An 18,000-nucleotide genomic window follows, 5' to 3' on the forward strand; every position below is an offset into this window, starting at 1 on the left:
AGGAGTGAAATGTTGCAGGATTTTTTTTTTTTTACCTCAATACCTGGGATTTATTGTCTAGCTGCTTCTAAGAATGAAGAAATGGACACAAAATGAGCAGCAGGCAAAAGTTTATTAGAGTGTAAGACTAGAGAGCAAGCATAGTATGAAAGCTCTCTTTGCAGAGAGGGGACGTTTGAAAGTGAATGCCCAGGACAATAGGCAAGGGTCCTTGTTTTCTAAGGTTCTGGGCTTGCCCGTTTTCCCTTCCCTCTTGTTTCTTCTCAGGTTTTACCCTTCTTGGCTTGACTACTCTGGGTGCTGGCTTGTCCATTCCTGATTGGCTCGTTTCCATTGTGTGAGGGGTGGCCTATGGCCATATCATTCCTTGTGGGTCAGGCCTTTTATGGTCTACTTATTTTCGGTCAGGTCTTTTTTGTCAAATTCCCAAGGGAAACCTGAGGGGGAGTAGGTGGTATCTGTTACATTCTTAAGAGGAACCTTATGCCCGAAGGGGTTTGCTGTGGTCGGACACTCCCAGCATTGTTCCAAATACGTGTTTTTCCCCATCCAGGAACCTCAGGTCCTAATCTTTCCCTCTCTGCCTATTTTATCCTCTTTTTCCCTATCATACTAACATGGACAGAAAAGCCTAAGCCCTTGTACCACCGCCCCGCTCAGTCATGGCAGAGGGCCGCTGGAGAAGTGCACGACTTGAGCACAAACACTGGGACAGATTCTGGGGCGCCTGGGTGGCTTAGTCGGTTAAGCATCCGACTTTCGCTTAGGTCATGATCTCACGGTTCGTGGGTTCGAGCCCCGCGTCGGGCTCTGTGCTGACTGCCAGCTCGGAGCCTGGAGCCTGTTTCAGTCTGTGACTCCCTCTCTCTCTGACCCTCCCCTGTTCACGCTGTCTGTCTCTCTCTCTCCGAGAAATGAATAAAAAAAGCTTAGAAAAAGTTTTTTTAAAAAAAGGAAGTGCGGAGACAGAGCGATCTAGGTTAAAGAATATAAAAGTCCAGTTTCTTCANAAGGAGCTAAAGCTAGAAGCTATCAGCTAAACACATCTCCTTGCAGTTGGGCAGCAAGCCCTGGCTTGAAGGGAGTCTGAGTGACACACACTTGTCAGCTAGAGTCAACCTGTGTGCCACATGGATCTATTTGTCCATCCATATTCAGGGAATAGCTCCTTTAGGCTTCATGGGCCACTCTTCCTGTAAAGAAACATAGAAGAGGGAAATTAATGGAATGAACTCTAGCCCCTGTCACTGCAGTTGGCTGCAAGGCCACAACTAGCCGTCATCAGAGCCCTCCACCACAGGGATGGCTGGTGGCTCAATAGCTTAACTGCTCAACTCTTGATCTTGGCTCAGGTCATGATTTCACAATTCGTGAGTTTGAGCCCCTGGTCGAGCTCTGAATCCAGCTCCGCACTGACAGCATGGAGCCTGTTTGGGATTCCCTCTCTCTCTGTCTCTCTCTCTCTCTGTCTCTCTCCCTCTCTGCCCCTCCTCCATTCAAACATGTGTGTGTGTGTGTGTGTGTGTGTGTGTGTGTGTATGTTTTCTCTCTCTCTCTCAAAGTAAATAAACAAACATTTAAAAAATTTAAGGAGCACCTGCGTGGCTCAGTCAGTTGAGCATCTAACTCCTGATTTCCTCTCAGGTCATGATCTATCTCATGGTTCATGGGTTCAAGCCTCACATCAGGCTCCACACTGACAGCGCTGAGCCTGCTTAGGATTCTCTCTCTGTGTCTCGAAAATAAATAAACTTTTTTTAAAAAGTTAAAAAATTGTTTTAAAAAGAGTCCAGATGTTAATCTCAGCTCAGGTTTTGAACTTGGGGTCATGATCAAGCCCCACACTGGGCAGGAAGCCTGCTAAAAAATAAATAAATGAATAAATAAATAAATAAATAAATACCTTCTACCACAATCCATTCTAATTCTCCTCATCCTCAGCTACTACCTTAACTGGTCTAAGTAGCTTCCCTGAGTGAACACCCCAAATCCCAGTACCTAAGGGGTCTGAGCACCTTCCCAGGTCATGGCTGTAGCTCTTGTCTTCATTCACAGTCACGGTTGGACATGAATACCAACTGACACTCAAAGAAGTCACCAGAGTCCATACATAGTCTACCTTGTTCCCACTATCTAACAGCTGCCGTAGCTCCGCATGCAGATGGGGTCAATTATGTCTGATAAGGCAGGAATTCCTTGTCTTAACCTGCTAGTGTCTGACCATTAGGAGGCCAAAGTGCTTGGCAGTAACCATAACATGTAGTCCAATGGGAACTTTGCTGTGTGCCTTTTGGGGGCCAAGACCTCCAACTCTGTAGAGCCCAGAGTGATACAGACAGAGAAGCCCAGTGGGTCATTGGAATGCTGCTAACTATGGCTCCTCATGCTTCTACTTACTTGCTTCGCAACCCATGGATTCTTTCTATTGGGGACATAGCATCATACTAAGTTGTCTGATTGAAGGCATACACCATGATGTCCTGGGGGAAATGTCATCATTGCAGTGTACTCCTTTCATGCTGGAGTTTCAGCTGCATCTTTAATTGGCTATTCCAATACTTTATCTATCCAGCAGCTTTTATGTTGGTGAGGTGTGTAATATGACCAATGAGTCTTGTTCATAGGCCCACACCCCAACTTCCTGTGCCACCAAGACTGTCTTTTGTTTAGATCCTGTGCTACATGGGATTCCATATCTGTGGATCAGGTGATATTTAATTAACCCCCAGAGAATGGTGCTACTAAGACCCTGCAGGCCGGAAAGGTAAATAAATCTATATTTGGAATGAGTGTCTATTCCTACGCGAGCAAACTGCTGGCCCTTTGAAAAGGGGCCCGAGGTAGTCGCCGCCAGGTCTTCAAGTAACCTATTGGTCTCCTTAAGGAATACAGTTTAGCATTGATCTTTAGGGCCAACAGATTAGACATTCAGTGGTGGCAGTAGCTATACAGTAAAACCTTGGTTTGCGAGCATAGATGGTTCCAAAAACATGCTTGTAATCCAAAGCACTTATATATCAAGGCAAATTTCAAGAACCATTGACTCAATTGTGATCATGTGGCACTCAGAGTCACATAGTACTCATATAACAAGACATCGCTCGTGTATCAAGTTAATATTTATGGGAAATGTTTGCTTGTCTTATGAAACAAGTTACTTGCAATCCGAGGTTTTATTGTATTCATTCTGATAAACAATAATCCATGCTGGTAGGTTTTTGCATTGCCTCTATCTCTGTCACCATAGCCTCTTTGTTCCGGGACCCATATGCAGGAGTGAGGGGAGAGGGTGCTCTGACAAAAGCTGCCTACATTAATTGGCCAAATTATTTTGTCTAGGTGGCACATCTTTTGTATTAGGTACTTATTAGTGGGCCTTAACATGTGATACAAACAACTTCCCATTCGTGTCCTCTCCTATATGTTCATCCACATGCCTCTAGTCTAGACTTTCCCATACCTGATTTTCCATTGCTTTTGTTTCAGGTCCTCCACCCACCAGCCAAGTCACTGATCAGGAGCACATGTATGTTCTAACTTTGGGCCATTCTCCTTCCACACAAAGTGGATGGCCCAGTGCACATCTCAAATCTCCTCCCACTGCAGAGATCTCCTTCACCACTGCTTTCCAAGATGATAGCCACCATCCATTTTCAGCTTGTACTAGGGTGACTCATTCCTACCCCCAATTTGGGCTTTCCCCTTCTTCCTTTAGCTGGTTATTGTGGGGCCCTCTCGTATGGTCTTAGGAATAAGCTAGAGCTGGGGTTCCAATGTAACCATAATGAATGACATGGAGATGTGGGCTATGTATTCAGGCAGCTTGCCTGTACCTTCTGGGCTTGCTTATGCTCAGTATCAGATGGACCGGTTTCATCTTATGATGGCTATAATGCTAGGCCTATCTGACTTTATGGCTTGATATGTCCAACAGGGCCTAGCTCATGATGGCCCGTTCTGAACCCACAATCATTTGTTTTCTCTACCAAGGCCCAGTAGCAAGCTAGGAGCTGCTTTTCAGAAGGAGTGTAATTCTTCACCACAGTTGGTATAACCTGTTCCATAATCCCAGGGGGTCTACATTGTGATCTCCTGGGACGTGCAATAAATGTCACTTATTCCATCACTGACGCCTCCAACACTGTAGGTTCTGCTAGATTATACAATCTGAATAGAAGGCCTGTTTGTATCACAGCCTGGACCCACTGCAGAGCTCCTTCCGGCTCTGGGCCCACTCAAAGCCAACAGCTTTCCACGTAACCCAGTATGTGGACCGCAGGAGCATCCTGAGGTATGGAATGTGTCTCCTCAAGAACCCAAAGATTCCTGGGGCGCCTGGGTGGCTTAGTCAGTTAAGCTTCCAACTTTTGCTTAGGTCATGATCTCGCGGTTCATGGGTTTGAGCCCCGTGTCGGGCTCTGTGATGACTACCAGCTCGGAGCCTGGAGCCTGTTTCGGAGTCTGTGACTCCCTCTCTTTCTAACCCTCCCCTGCTCACACTGTCTCTCTCTCTCTCTCTCTTAGAAATAAAAAAAAAAAAAAATTAAAAAAAGAACCCAAAGATTCCTAACAGGCTTTGTGTTTTGTTTTGATTTTTTCCAGGAAGGGATAGGAGATGCAGCAACTTGTCTTTTACTTAGGAGGAAATGTCCCAGCATGCTGCTGATCATCAGGTCTCTAAAATCTTTGGGGAACAGGCCGGTCACCAAATCTTTGTAGGACTTATCTCCCACTCTCTGGAGTGGGTATGTCATGCCAAACCTCTAGCACACTCTCCGCCTTTTCCTCATCCTGCCTGAGTAGTACAATGTCATCCATGTAATGGGTCAATGTGATTTTACATGGGAGGTCCAAATGCTCTGGTTCTCTTCAGACTATATTACAACAGAGGACTGAAGAGTGAACGTAACCCTGTGGCAAAACTGTAAATACTTGCTATCCATTCTGTGGCAACATGAACTATTTCCGATCTTTGTTGAACAGGATAGAAAGAATGCATTTGCCAAATCAGTGGCCCCAAACCGTGGGCCTGAGGCTGCATCGCTCTGCTCCAGCTAAGACACTTCATCTGGCACAATGGGTATTGACCAGGATTACTTCCTTGCAATAATCCATAGTCATTCTCTAGGGTCCATCCAGTTGCTGCAGGGTCAACACTGACAGATTAAACAGAGATATGATAGTGACTACATGTCTTCATGTTTTCAATGTTTTAAAGTGGCACTACTCTGCCACCCCCAACCCTGGAATGCAATGTTATTTTGTGGCTACTATATTGGCCTGGGGTAGGGAGTGGGCAACGTGTGGCTTTAGCTGCTCCACTTGGTCTTCCCTACTGTAACAACTCTCAGTCTACAGGACAAGGGAGGTAATATGAGATTTAGTCCAACTTCCAAGAATGCCAATCCCAGCTACACATTTGGAGATGAAGGAAATGACAGCCAGTGAGTCCATGGACCCAGAGGACTCTCCATAAGTTGGACTCTTTTCAGGAATCCATTTGCTCCCATTCTTACAGGAGGGGGGGGTCCTTCACATCTCAGGGTATCAGTTGACCTCTGACCTTGTATGCAACAGTCACCCAAATGTCTGGGTATCCCCTGTAGGAATGTTGGCCAGAGGGACTCTTTCTTTGACTTGCCATCTTTTTTTTTTTTTAATTTTTATTTATTTTTGAGAGAGCTGGGGAGAGACAGAGAGAGAGGGAGAGAGAGGGAACCCCAAGCAGGCTCTACACTATCAATGCGGAGCCCAATGCAGGGTTCAAACTCAAGATCTGAACCGAAGTTGGACACTCAACTGACTGAGCCACCCAGGTGCCCCTTTGGCCCATCATCTTTTTTATTTTTTTAATATTTTGTTATTTCTGAGAGAGAGACAGCATAAGCAGGGGAGGGTCAAAGAGAGAGGGAGATACAGATTCCGAAAGAGGCTCCAGGCTCCGAGCTAGCTGTCAGCTGTCAGCACAGAGCCCGACGCGGGACTCGAACCCACAAACCGTGAGATCATGACCTGAGCTGAAGTTGGACGCTTAATCGACTGAGCCACCCAGGCGCCCCAGGCCCATCATCTTTACTATGCCAGCTCAATGGTCTCTCCAGCACCGCTTGTTCCTGCCCCCCCCCCCCCCAAAGAATAATGCATGTGTTCCGTGATCATATCCTGCAGGGAGAGCACTGGGAGATCTGTCATGGTCCCCAGCTCACTAATAGAGATATAAACACGGACAACATAGTTACCACCTCCTGAAGCACAGAAGATGCCAGGAGGGTAATTACCATTAGGTATTAATCATATTAATGTACACACTTTGATTTTACTGCTATGTTCTCCCTCACATCTGCTCTCTTTATAAAATCTGTCAACTAAACTTTGCAGAGAATAACTGCTCAGCCTAAGACCGTCACCAGCCTGATCCCCCCGTCAGCAAGCTACCCTGAATAAAACTCTGTGTAAACTGTATGGAGGTGTCTGCTTTGTTTTTGGTCTCAAAGTGCCTTCTCAATTTGGAGGCTACTGTATGGTCCCTCTACTCTCTCTCTCGCTTTCCCTTTCCCCAGCCTTCTGTCATCTACATGAACATTGTAGATCTCTTTGGAGAAGGATTGAAGCAACTATTACAGTTCCTTCTTGCCACAGAAGGAACATAATTTTGTTTTTATTATTTTTTTAATGTTTATTTTTGAGACAGAAAAGGATAGAGAGAGAGAGAGAGAGAATGAGCTGTTAGCACAAAGCCTGACTCAGGGCTCAAATTCACAAACTGAGAGATCATGACCTGAGCCAAAATTGGACGTTTTAACCAACTGAGTCACCCAGGCAGCCAGAGTGTTTAGTTCCTTCTCCCTGGCCACCTCTTGAGTCACTGGGTTCTACGTCTGAACACTGGTTTAGGAATGGAAACCAGGTAAGGAATTGTGAACTTTTATTGGGGTGACTGCCTTCCTCATTGTCCTTCTTATTAATCCTTATTCTTTTTAGTTTATACAGAGGAAACAGCACTTTGCTGGCTACCCATCTGTTTCTGTTCAAAGTCTCTGAAGAAGAAAAAAAAAAAAGAGTCTCTGAAGAAGAACAGAAAGAAATTCTGTTCTGTTCAAAGTCTCTGACGCCTTCCACAGGTCGGGGCTGCTGGCTGGCACTCTGAATTTACAAACCTCTTTTGCTTTTGCAGTTCAGGGCCACCTGACCCAGGGTATATTGCCTCAGGGTCCTATCATCCCCGTTACTATCAATGAGTCAAGTCCTAGGACAGCCCTTCCTTCCATCAGGTATGTCCTATGGGGAAAGCCCCACATAACTCCCAGTGATGTAAGTGTCCCCCCTCATCACTGATAAATGGGATTGCGCTGGACTGTTGTCTGAGCCCAGTCCTCTGTTGGATCTTCTGCTGGCCTCACGTAATATATCTATTCTACCACGCATTCTTTTCTGGATCTTTGAATCCTTTCATCTACTGTATGCCTCAAAAATTTAGGCATCTCAATACACTCTTCATGGACTATCGCTTTCTGAGGCTTCTAGAAGCCACCTGACAACAATTTTGCACTACCCCTCAGACCTTGCCAGGATGCTAAATCTAGTATCCCAAGATGCTGCTTTTATGTCAATAATTCTCCCATGTTCTTATATTCCAATTTCCTCGATGGAAGAGTTTTCTCCGAATGGGAAGCTTGGAAATCAAAATAGATGGTTCATTTTAGAGAATTAACAAGGAAAGGGGAAGAGAGGAGAGGAGTGGGGAGGTGATGGGAAAAGGGGAGGGAAGGGTGTGAAATTATTCAGGTACCCAGAGAGAGATTTTTTTTTTTGTTTACTTGTTCATTTATCACTGCTGTTTTACTAGAAGATCTGGGCAAATGTGAATGTTTCGAAGAAATAATCTGGGGACAGTGCAAAGCTGTGGTGACTGGGGCAAACCGTCAGCTGATTGGCCAATCAGAGGGGGAAGCACAAGGCAGCATGAGTCAGCTATGCTAAGTCATAGAAACTAAAATTACATAAACACAGAGGGTTGAATCAGCTGGAATGTCCAAAGTCCATGTCGAACAAATGTTCTCCAGGAGATATGGGAAGTCAAGAGAAGCGTTAGGCAGCCAGACAGGGGAGGGCAAAGGCGTGGAACCAGCCGAGGGGATTTCCCTAATTTGACTGAGCTGGGAAAGGGTAGAGCTGTAGGTATTGGTAGAGGGGTTAGCTGGACAGTGAGAAGGCCCGTTTTCCTTCTCACTAGGACGAATTTGCAGACTTTGCTTTGGTGGTATTCAAATGAGGAACTTCAGGCTGCCCACCTTCACCTGGGAGCACTAGTCAGAAAGTGGAGGCAACAGGCAGGAATAATCTAAGGGTGGGGCTGATTTGGTGACGGCGGCCTGAGGTAGCAGGCTGACTCCCAGTGAATCTTGCCTCCTGATGTTTGCACCTGTATGTCATCCCCTCCCACACCAAATAGGAGTGAGCTGCCTGTATCAGCAGGATATTACAGATATGACTCTGTGAGTTCCGAGGGTACATCGTAAAAAAACATTGTGACTTCCTCCTTGCTCTCTCTTCCATCACTCCCTCTGGGGAAGCCAGTTGTGATGTTGTGCGGACAAACTGAGCAGCCCTGTGGAGAGATCCATGTGGCAGGTGACAAGGGCCTCCAGCCAACAACCAGCACTACCTTGCCAGTCATGTGGGTGGGTCACTTGGAATGGGACCCTTTAGCTCCAGTCAAGATGTCAGGTGACCAAAGTCCCAGCAGACGGTTTGACTTCAACCTCAGGAAAAACTCTGAGCTAGAACCACCCAGCTGAGCTGCTCAACAGAAACCATGTGAGATAAGAATATTGACTGTAGAGGAGCCTGGGTGGCTCAGTCAGTTAAGCATCTGAGTTCGGCTCCAGTCACAATCTCGAGATCCATGGGATCGAGCCCTGAGTCGGGCTCTGTATCGAAGGCTAGCTCAGAGCCTGGAGCCTGCTTCAGATTCTGGGTCTCCCCTGTTCTCTGCCCCTCCCCTGCTCATGCTCTGTCTCTCTTAAAAATAAACATCAGAAAAAATTTTGGAAAAAAAAGAATATTGATTGTAAAGCTGTTAAGTTTGGGGATAAGTTGTTAGGCAGCAATGGATAATTAAGATATAATACCCAAATACACAAAGTGACAAAAGTCTGAAACACAAAGTAATGTGACTATTTAGGGAAACCAGGTAGGTAATCAAGTTCGGAGAAAGACTGAAAGAATGCATTATGTGAAGAGGGCAGATGAGAGGGACTGGGAAACACAGCAGGTTATCAGGTTTGTGTAAGGCTGGACAGAGAACAAGGAACTTGAGGTTTCTGAGACCTGTGTGCGCTAGGTCAAGGCAGGACTGGCCACGGCAGGCAGAGAGAAATCCAGCACCAGGCTGCATTTGGGTGGCCTCTCCTGGCTTGGGCTTGCTCCTCAACTACTATTTCTACCTGGGTTGCAACATGATTGGGGCTGTGCCATGAACCCCAAGGCACTGGGTGACAAGACCATTAGGCTGTAAGCATTTACTATGTGTTATGTGCTTGAAATAACATGAAGGCTTATACAAATGTGGCATGGCCATACAATGGAATATTATTCACCCGTTAAAAGGAAAGAAGTACTAATACATATTATAACATGAAGAGCCTTGAAAACATGCTAAGTGAAAGGTGTGCCTGGCTGGTTCAGTCCATAGAGCATGCCACTCTTGATCTCAGGGTCCTGAGTTCGTGTCCCACATTGGGTGTAGAGTTTAATTTAAAAATAAAAATAAAAACAGATTTAAAAATATTAAACATGCTAAATGAAAGAAGCCAAACATAAAGAGTTACATACTGCATGATTCCATTCATGTGAAATGTTCAGAATCAGCAAATCCAACGGATAGAAAATAGATTAATGGTTGCCAGGGGTTAGGGGGAAAAGGGGAATGGGGAGTGACTGTTAATGGGTCCAGGTTTCTTTTTTGGGGTGATTAAAATGTTCTAAAATTAGATACTGGTGATGCACAATTTTGTGAATATATTTAAAAACCCACTAAATCATAAGGGCATCTGGGTGGCTCAGTCTGACTTCACCTCAGGTCATGATCTCATGGTTGACAGCTCAGAGCCAGGCAATTGTTTCAGATTCTGAGTCTCCCTGTCTCTCTGTCCCTCCCCCACTCACGCTCTGTCTGTCTGTCTCTCAAAAGTAAATTGAGCCTGGGTGGCTCAGTCAGTTAAGTGTCCGACTTTCGCTTAGGTCATAATCTCGTGGTTCGTGGGTTCGAGCCCCGCGTCAGGCTCTGTGCTGACTGCCAGCTCAGAGCCTGGAGCCTGTTTCAGAGTCTGTGTCTCCCCCTCTCTCTGACCCTCCCCTGCCCACACTGTCTCTCTCTCTCTCTCTCAGAAATAAATAAAACATTTAAAAAAAATTTTTTTAAAAACATTAAAAATAAAAAAAAACAAAAACAAATATTGACTCCCATGTTTCTAATTCATTTCAGTTAAAAATTTGGTCAAGTAGGGCACCTGAGTGGCTCACTTGGTTAAGCATCTAACTCTTGATTTCAGCTCAGGTCATGATCTCACAGTTTTAAGATTGAGCCCTGAGTCAGGCTCCTCGTTGGGCATGAAACCTGCTTAAGATTCTCTCTCCTCTCCCTCTCTCTGTCCCCCCAATTATGTGTGTGGCGTGTGTGTGTGTGTGTGTGTGTGTGTGCACGTGCATGTGCTCTATCTCTCTCTCTTAAAAAAAGAAAATTTGACCATACAGAAGAATGTGGGGATTTTCAAATAAATGTCTCCTTTAAAATTTAGATTATGGAAATTTTCTCTTTTTAAATTTTTATTTTTTAATGCATTGTTTATTTTTTAGTTTAAAGAGGGAGAGAGGGATAGAGTGTGAGCTGGGGAAACAGGCAGAGAGAGAGAGAGAGAGAGAGAGAGAGAGAGACTCTCAAGCAGGCTCCATGCTCAGCGCAGAGTGATTATGGAAATTTCCCATACAAAAATATAATGGTAAAGAAATACATGCTCATCACCTAACTACAATTATTACCTATAGATTTCCTATTATCTAGTTCTTCAATTTATTAGTAGTTCAGCCATGACTATATTACTTTTTCGTACTGGTTGAATCACTTTTTTTTTCATTTTTTTAAAAGTAGGCTCTATGGGGGTGCCTGGGTGGCTCAGTCGGTTGAGAGTCTGACTTCGGCTCAGGTCATGATCTCAATTTGTGGGTTCAAGCCCTGCTTCGGGCTCTGTGCTGATAGCTAGCTCAGAGCCTGGAGGATGTCTTCGGATTCTGTGTCTCCCTCTCTTTCTGTCCCTCCCCTGCTTGCACTGTCTCTCTCTCTCTCTTTCAAAAGTAAATAAAACATAAAATTTTTAAAAATAATAAAATAAATAAATAAAAATAAAAGTAGGCTCTATGTCTAATGTGGAGTTTAATCTCATGATCCACAAATCAAGAGTCACACGCAGAACCCAATGAACCATCCAGGTATCCCTAAATCATTTATAAAAAACCAAAATGTTAATAGGTGTGATTTCTGGGGTATGTATTTATAGATAGTTTTTACACTTTCTTCATTTTAATTCTCAACATGTTCCAAAATTTCCATGGTTAGTATGGATTATTTTTGTAATAAGAAAAAATAAGTTATTTTCAAATAATTAAAGAACATATTTCTTTAAGGAGTATATATTCAAATGCATAATACTAGAGACATCTTGCTCTTGCTTAGAACAGTCAGAAAAGGGTCCTTTCCCCATGATCCCACATAATTTAGTGCAAGGAGTGGAATAAAATTTGAGGTTTTTTTAAGATTTTATTTTTAAGTAATTTCTACACTCAACGTGGGGGTCAAACTCACAACCCTGAGATTAAGAATCACATGCTCTACTGACTGAACCAGCCAGGTGCTCCTAGAATTTGGGTGGGTTTTGTTTTGTTTTGTTTTGTTTTTGGTGTATGTATGTGTAAAATTTGGTTTTTAAAGCATTCTTTTTTATTTATTTTTTTTTAAATGTTTTTTTATTTATTTCTAGGAGAGAGAGAGACAGCGTGAGCAGGGGAGGGTCAGAGAGAGAGAGGGAGTCACAGACTGAAACAGGCTCCAGGCTCTGAGCTGGCAGTCAGCACAGAGCCCGACGCGGGGCTCGAACCCACGAACCGTGAGATCATGACCTAAGCGAAAGTCGGACGCTTAACCGACTAAGCCACCCAGGCGCCCCTAAAGCATTCTTTTTTAAAAACTTTTCTTTAATGTTTATTTTTGAAAGAGAGAGACAGACTGAGAGCCGAAGAGGGTGGAGAGAGAGGGAGATACAGAATCTGAAACAGGCTCCACGCTCTGAGCTGTCAGCACAGATGTGGGGCTCAAATCCATGGACTGCAAGATCATGACCTGAGCTGAGGTCGGACGGTTAACCAATTGAGCCACCCAGGTGCCCCAACATTCTTTTTGATGGTAAGGTAGAATATTTGTGAAACTAGTGAACACAAAGAACAACAAAAGTAATAGTATTCAGTTGAACTGATGAATAGTCTCTGTGGTTCTGTAACAGAAATGGTAAAGGTTCTTCTTTTTTATCATTACACTTTTAATAATTATCTCTCCAACTTTTTCTGTGGAAATTGTTCATATTTACAAAATGTTATAATATTAGTACAATGAACTTTAATATATTATTCACCTAGATGCACTAATTATTGATGCCTAAGAGTTCTTCTTTTCATGAGACTTTTTCCTTAAGGAAGATCCACCCTAGCAAGCAATGCCAGAATTTACTGCCTTTCACATTCCCTCAGCAACTTAGGGCCCTGGTGGATGACAGGTGAGTGCCAGGTGGTTTTCCAGCACCAGAAATCAGTAGCATTAAGCTAAATTGGAGTAATAGAGACTATGGAACATCACTCTGAACTAAGATCTGGATTACTTACAAAATTTTTTTTTTAATTTTTTAATTTATTTCTGAGAGATAGAAACAGTGTGAGCAGGGGAGGGTCAGAGGGAGAGAGAGACACAGAATCCGAAACAGGCTCCAGCCTCTGAGCTAGCTGTCGGCACAGAGCCTGATGTGGGGCTCGAACCCACCAATCATGAGACCATGACCTGAGCCGAAGTGGGATGCTCAACCGACGGAGCCACCCAGGTGCCCCACTTAAAAAAAATTTTAATGTTTTATTTATTTTTGAGAGAGAGTGAGAGACATAGTATATGTGGGGGAGGGACAGATAGCGAGAGAGACATAGAATCTGAAGCAGGCTCTAGGCTCTGAGCTGTCAGCACAGAGCTGGACATGGGGCTCGAACCGATGAACTGTGAGATCATGACCTGAGCCAAAGTCGGACGTTTAGCCAGCTGAGCCATCCAGGCACACCAGTTCTGAATTCCTTTAAAAAACAGACCAAAAACAAAAACAAAAAACAATCCACAGATCTAGCAAGATGCAATTTACAGATCATAAAATTCACCTGTTTCAAGTGTACAATAATTTTTAGTAAATTCGCATAGTCATACAACCGTCATCACAGTCTGGATTATTGTTTCTAATCTGTCAGAAACTGCTGTTCTAATGAAACTATGACAAAGTTGCCAGTTCCAACTTTGCCTCTTACACATGCAACTAGCTTTTGTGTGTCTGTGTTGTGATATGTTTCACAACACCCTGGATTTAGCTGTAGTTGGGAATAATAGCTTGTTCTCAAGTACACCCAGTATAGTATGTTCTACCCTTCATAATTATAACTACAGCTCTAACAGCCGCTACGGGGATTTAGATGCTTAAAGAAGTATCTCAAACTGCTGGAAATCAGAGATGATTTCAATATATTTTGCAAGACCTGCAGGATTGTTTATACCTTTATTGGCAATACTACCCTTAGACCCTCCTGAGGGATGCCCTGCTCTGGACTCTGGGCTCTGACTGCACCAGGTATGAAGAGGCCATGGAGCCAAAGTGTTGTTGTTGTTGTTGTTTTAACTTTATGTATTTATTTTGAGAGAGAAACAGAGCATGTGAGTGGGGAAGGGGCGGAGAGAGGGGGAGACAGAATCCCAAGCAGGCTCCGCACCATCAGCAAAGAGCCTGATGCAGGGCTCCAAACCACGAACAGTGAGATCATGACCTGAGTCAAAGTCAAGAGTCAGATGCTTAACTGACTGAGCCACCCAGATGCTCTGGAGCCCTCTTCAGATTTCTTGCAACCATCCTCACCGTGCTGAGGTGTCCAGGACTCTGAATTCCCCGCCCATACCACCCCAAGCTTGTTTCCATACCTGAGGAGGTCTCTTCCCTGAGCCAGTCCTGCCTTTAGGTCTGCCAGGGGGTGATAGCAGTCAGGAGGGTGGGTGACTACTGTTTGCATTTGTGGGCTGGGTGTCCACACACATGCACAAAGCCCCTCAGCGTAGGATGGAGCCTGAGTTCAGAGAAGGGCATGGGCTGACACCCAGGGCTGGCTCTCTGCACACTGCCCCTTCCAGGAACAGAATTCTAGAAAGTCTGAGAATTCTAAATTGGAATCTGACTTCCTTCATGATGGTGTATTTGTCAAGATAGGAGGATAAAATATTTAACGGAAGTTTGCTAAATTGATTTACATTTTTTCAGTATTTAGAAATATGGTGTGTGAAGCTCTATTTGCACAATTTCATTTACAAGAAATGTCCAGAATAGGCTAATCCATAGAGACAGAAAATAGAATAGGGGTGCCTGGGTGGCTCAGTTGCTTGAGCGTCCGACTTCAGCTCAGGTCATGACCTCGCTGTTCAGGAGTTTGAGCCCCACGTCTGCTGTCAGCACAGAGCCTGATTCAGATCCTCTGTCCCCACCTCTCTCTGCCTCCCCCCCTTATTTAATGTTTTAAATAAACATTAAAAAGAAAGAAAATATATTAATGGTTGGCAGAGGCTAAGCTAAGGAGAGGAATGATGAATGACTGCTATTGGATGTGGGGTTCCTTTTGGGGATGATGAAAGTGTTCTGGAACCTGATACCGGTAATAGAGGCACAGCTCTGTGAATATAGGTTTCCCCTGAAAGTACAGTGTTCCTATAAAACTTTTCCGAAGCTAAAATGTCTTAAAGCAAAGAAGCAATTACTATTAATTTATTATTTTTAAAAAAGTTTTTTTTTAAAAGTAATCTCTACACCCCACAGGGGCTTGAACTCACGACCCTGAGATCAAGAGTCCCATGCATGATCTTCTGACTGAGCCAGCCAGGTGCCCCCTACTGTTAATTTCTACGGGGGAAACTTTGGAGCCCTCCCAGATCCAAACAAACCCCGCTTTGGCTTTTCTGGTCCCGTAGGACACATCTTGCTAACAGATGCACAAAATAAATTGAGATACAGCACAGACGACCACAGACACAATTCGAAGCTTGGGTGGCTTGATGCTGAGATGCTGAGTGTGGTTCCCGGTAAAGGAGCTTGGCAGTGCCAGTTTTGCTGTGCCGGTGCGTGCCGCCCTTCTTGTCGCGGAACAAATGTGGCACGTATTCTGGTTTTTCCTTATAAAAGTGAAAATCCTCTTCAGATTTCTTTTGGTTAGCAAAAAACAGGTACCAACGTAGGGTTTTCATAAAAGCGAAGTAGGCAAAACATGGATTTTAAAAAAGCAGGGGATACTTGTACTAAAAGTCAGTGAACTGTATGCTTTAAAAGGATGAGTTTAGGAGCGCCTGGGTGGCTCAGTTGGGTTGAGCATCCAACTCTTGATTTCAGCTCAGGTCATGGGTCATGGGATCGAAACTCATGTTGGGTTCCATGCTGAAAGTGGAGCTTGCTTAAAATTCTCCCTCCCCTGCTTGTTCTCTCTAAAATATAAATAAATATAAATAAATTAAATAAATAAAAGGATGAGTTTAATATTTGGACGATTTTGCAGTAAGACTGTGGTAGGGTCCCCTCCCTAAAACAAAACAAAAAGAAAAAAAAACTGAAGGCAACCTGGCTATACGTGTACGTGACAACATCCCTCACAACCTTATAACACGAGACCACTTAATCAGACTACATGTTTGTGTGTTACCATATATGAGACACAGAAAAGTAAAAAATATATAAAAAACTATGCCACATGGCATTCGGGGCTCAGTTCTTCGAGTATGAACCCAACTGAGTGGTGTTGGCAGGAATAAAGTTGCTTCCTGGAAAGAAAAGCCTCGGTGGCACGACTCTCTGTGCGAGAATCCTGCTATAAGACAATGACAGAAGTATGCAGACTTCTGTAAAGAAGAGCTGAAAACAAATGTGTTTTGTTTTTTTTTTTTAAAGTTTTATTTCTAGGAGAGAGAGAGAGAGAGAGAGAGAGACAGCGTGAGCAGGGGAGGATCAGAGTGAGAGGGAGTCACAGACTGAAACAGGCTCCAGGCTCTGAGCTGGCAAGCAGCACAGAGCCCGACGCGGGGCTCGAACCCACGAACCGCGAGATCATGACCTAAGCGAAAGTCGGATGCTTAACCGACTAAGCCACCCAGGTGCCCCAAAACAAACGTGTTTTAAATTCAACCAAAAGTAGAGATATTTCTAATATTTGGAACCAAAAGAATTACAAGTATGGTGGTGGTGAGTTCGCACATTCCTTAAGTCTATGTTCCTGTGTCTGAATATAAGAACATTTGAGGGTATATAAAAGTGTACGTACCGTGAATTAAGGTATGTGGTCATTTACTTATTCTCCAAGTAAGGTGATGGGAGGCAGGGCCTGGAGTATAAGGCGGATGCATCAGAATCTAGGAAACCATACGTCCTCTATGAGCTTATGGTTACCTGAGTTTCTATAGGGCTAGTTATCTAGAGTAGTATGTAACGTAATTCAGCTATGCTGCGACTACCTACACACTTGGGAGATCACGCCAGATGTTAGGTCCTTAGCCCGCTAATTCTGAGTGAAACTGGGGGTGCAAGCCCTGTCTCACAGACCCCACAATTTAGACACACTGCTCCCAGCGGCCTCTGCCAAGAGTCACGTAGTCCTTAGTTACTGTGAAATAAACCTGTAAAAATGCCTTAGGAAATAATGGAAAGTTGCCTCCCAAAAAGTCTGTGGGATGCTGTTCTGCCTGAGATAACAGCGGGTCATGTTCCCAAGGGGGAAAAAAATAATTTGCAGCTTAGCGATAGTTACAAGATGTAGAACTTTTGCCTTTGTACTCTAGAGATGACATCACCAATGCAATCTGCCCGGAGCGTTTTGCAGTTCCAGGCCCTAAAAGCAGATCGACCACCTCCTTACCAGCGTACCGAAACCAAAGAGGGAGACGCCAGAGGGGATACGATGATCAAGAAAGGAAAAATTATAGCTGACCTAATCCCTAATCAATCAGCATGATCCAAGGCCCTGGGACCCTTGCCCTGATTTTTCACCCTTTTAAAACCCTGCTTCTAAACCACGGTGCTGTTTGGGACTTTTGAGCGTTCGCTCCTGCTGCTTCTCCTGGGTGGCGCCACAGCAATAAATAGCCTTTCTTCAAATGCGAAAGCTCCGTGTCAGTTGTTATTGGCTTGCTGTCCACAGAGTGGACGAACTCTCACCTGGTTTGGTTACAAAGGTTGGACTGGATGTCCTTTAAGATTGCTTCCAGCTCTAACAATCCACAACGCGGTGATTTCATCCTACGCCTGCAACCGGATTAACTCGGGTCAGGAGTAAAGCAGATAAATTAAGTCGTCCAACCAACATATATTTATTACAGTTCCGTATCATGTTTACTATGTAAATAAGAAACCGTATTTTGGTGAACGCCCGCCGGTAAACGAAAGTTCGCTGGGTTCAGCGATTTTTTTCGAAGCTTCCCTGAAACCGGAGGCCGCAGATCACGTGCCAGTCAGCGCCGGGCGTTGCTATGGAACCCAACACGGTCCAAATCGGAAGTGGTCCTTGAAAAAGACTTTCCCAGGAAACTTGCATTGGAAAAAGAATACCATTCTAATTCGCCTTTTCTTAAAGTCAAGTTCAAAATAGAGATACAGACTTTCACTCCCAGCACACAAAACCCTGCCG

The 18,000-nt window shown here is 44.3% G+C and overlaps 1 long non-coding RNA gene across 1 annotated transcript; it reads right to left on the reverse strand.

Annotated features, from left to right (window-relative positions):
* Positions 1-1,016: 1,016 nt before the first annotated feature.
* Positions 1,017-17,796, reverse strand: LOC120232957. Its single transcript, XR_005528690.1, has 3 exons — positions 17,532-17,796; positions 16,642-16,729; positions 1,017-1,193 (listed from the first exon to the last, which is right to left on the reverse strand). It is a non-coding gene; the product is annotated as an uncharacterized LOC120232957 (long non-coding RNA).
* Positions 17,797-18,000: the final 204 nt, after the last annotated feature.

Source organism: Hyaena hyaena, unplaced genomic scaffold, assembly GCF_003009895.1.
Source record: "Hyaena hyaena isolate Hyena2069 unplaced genomic scaffold, ASM300989v1 scaffold_82, whole genome shotgun sequence".
Lineage (NCBI taxonomy): Eukaryota > Metazoa > Chordata > Mammalia > Carnivora > Hyaenidae > Hyaena > Hyaena hyaena.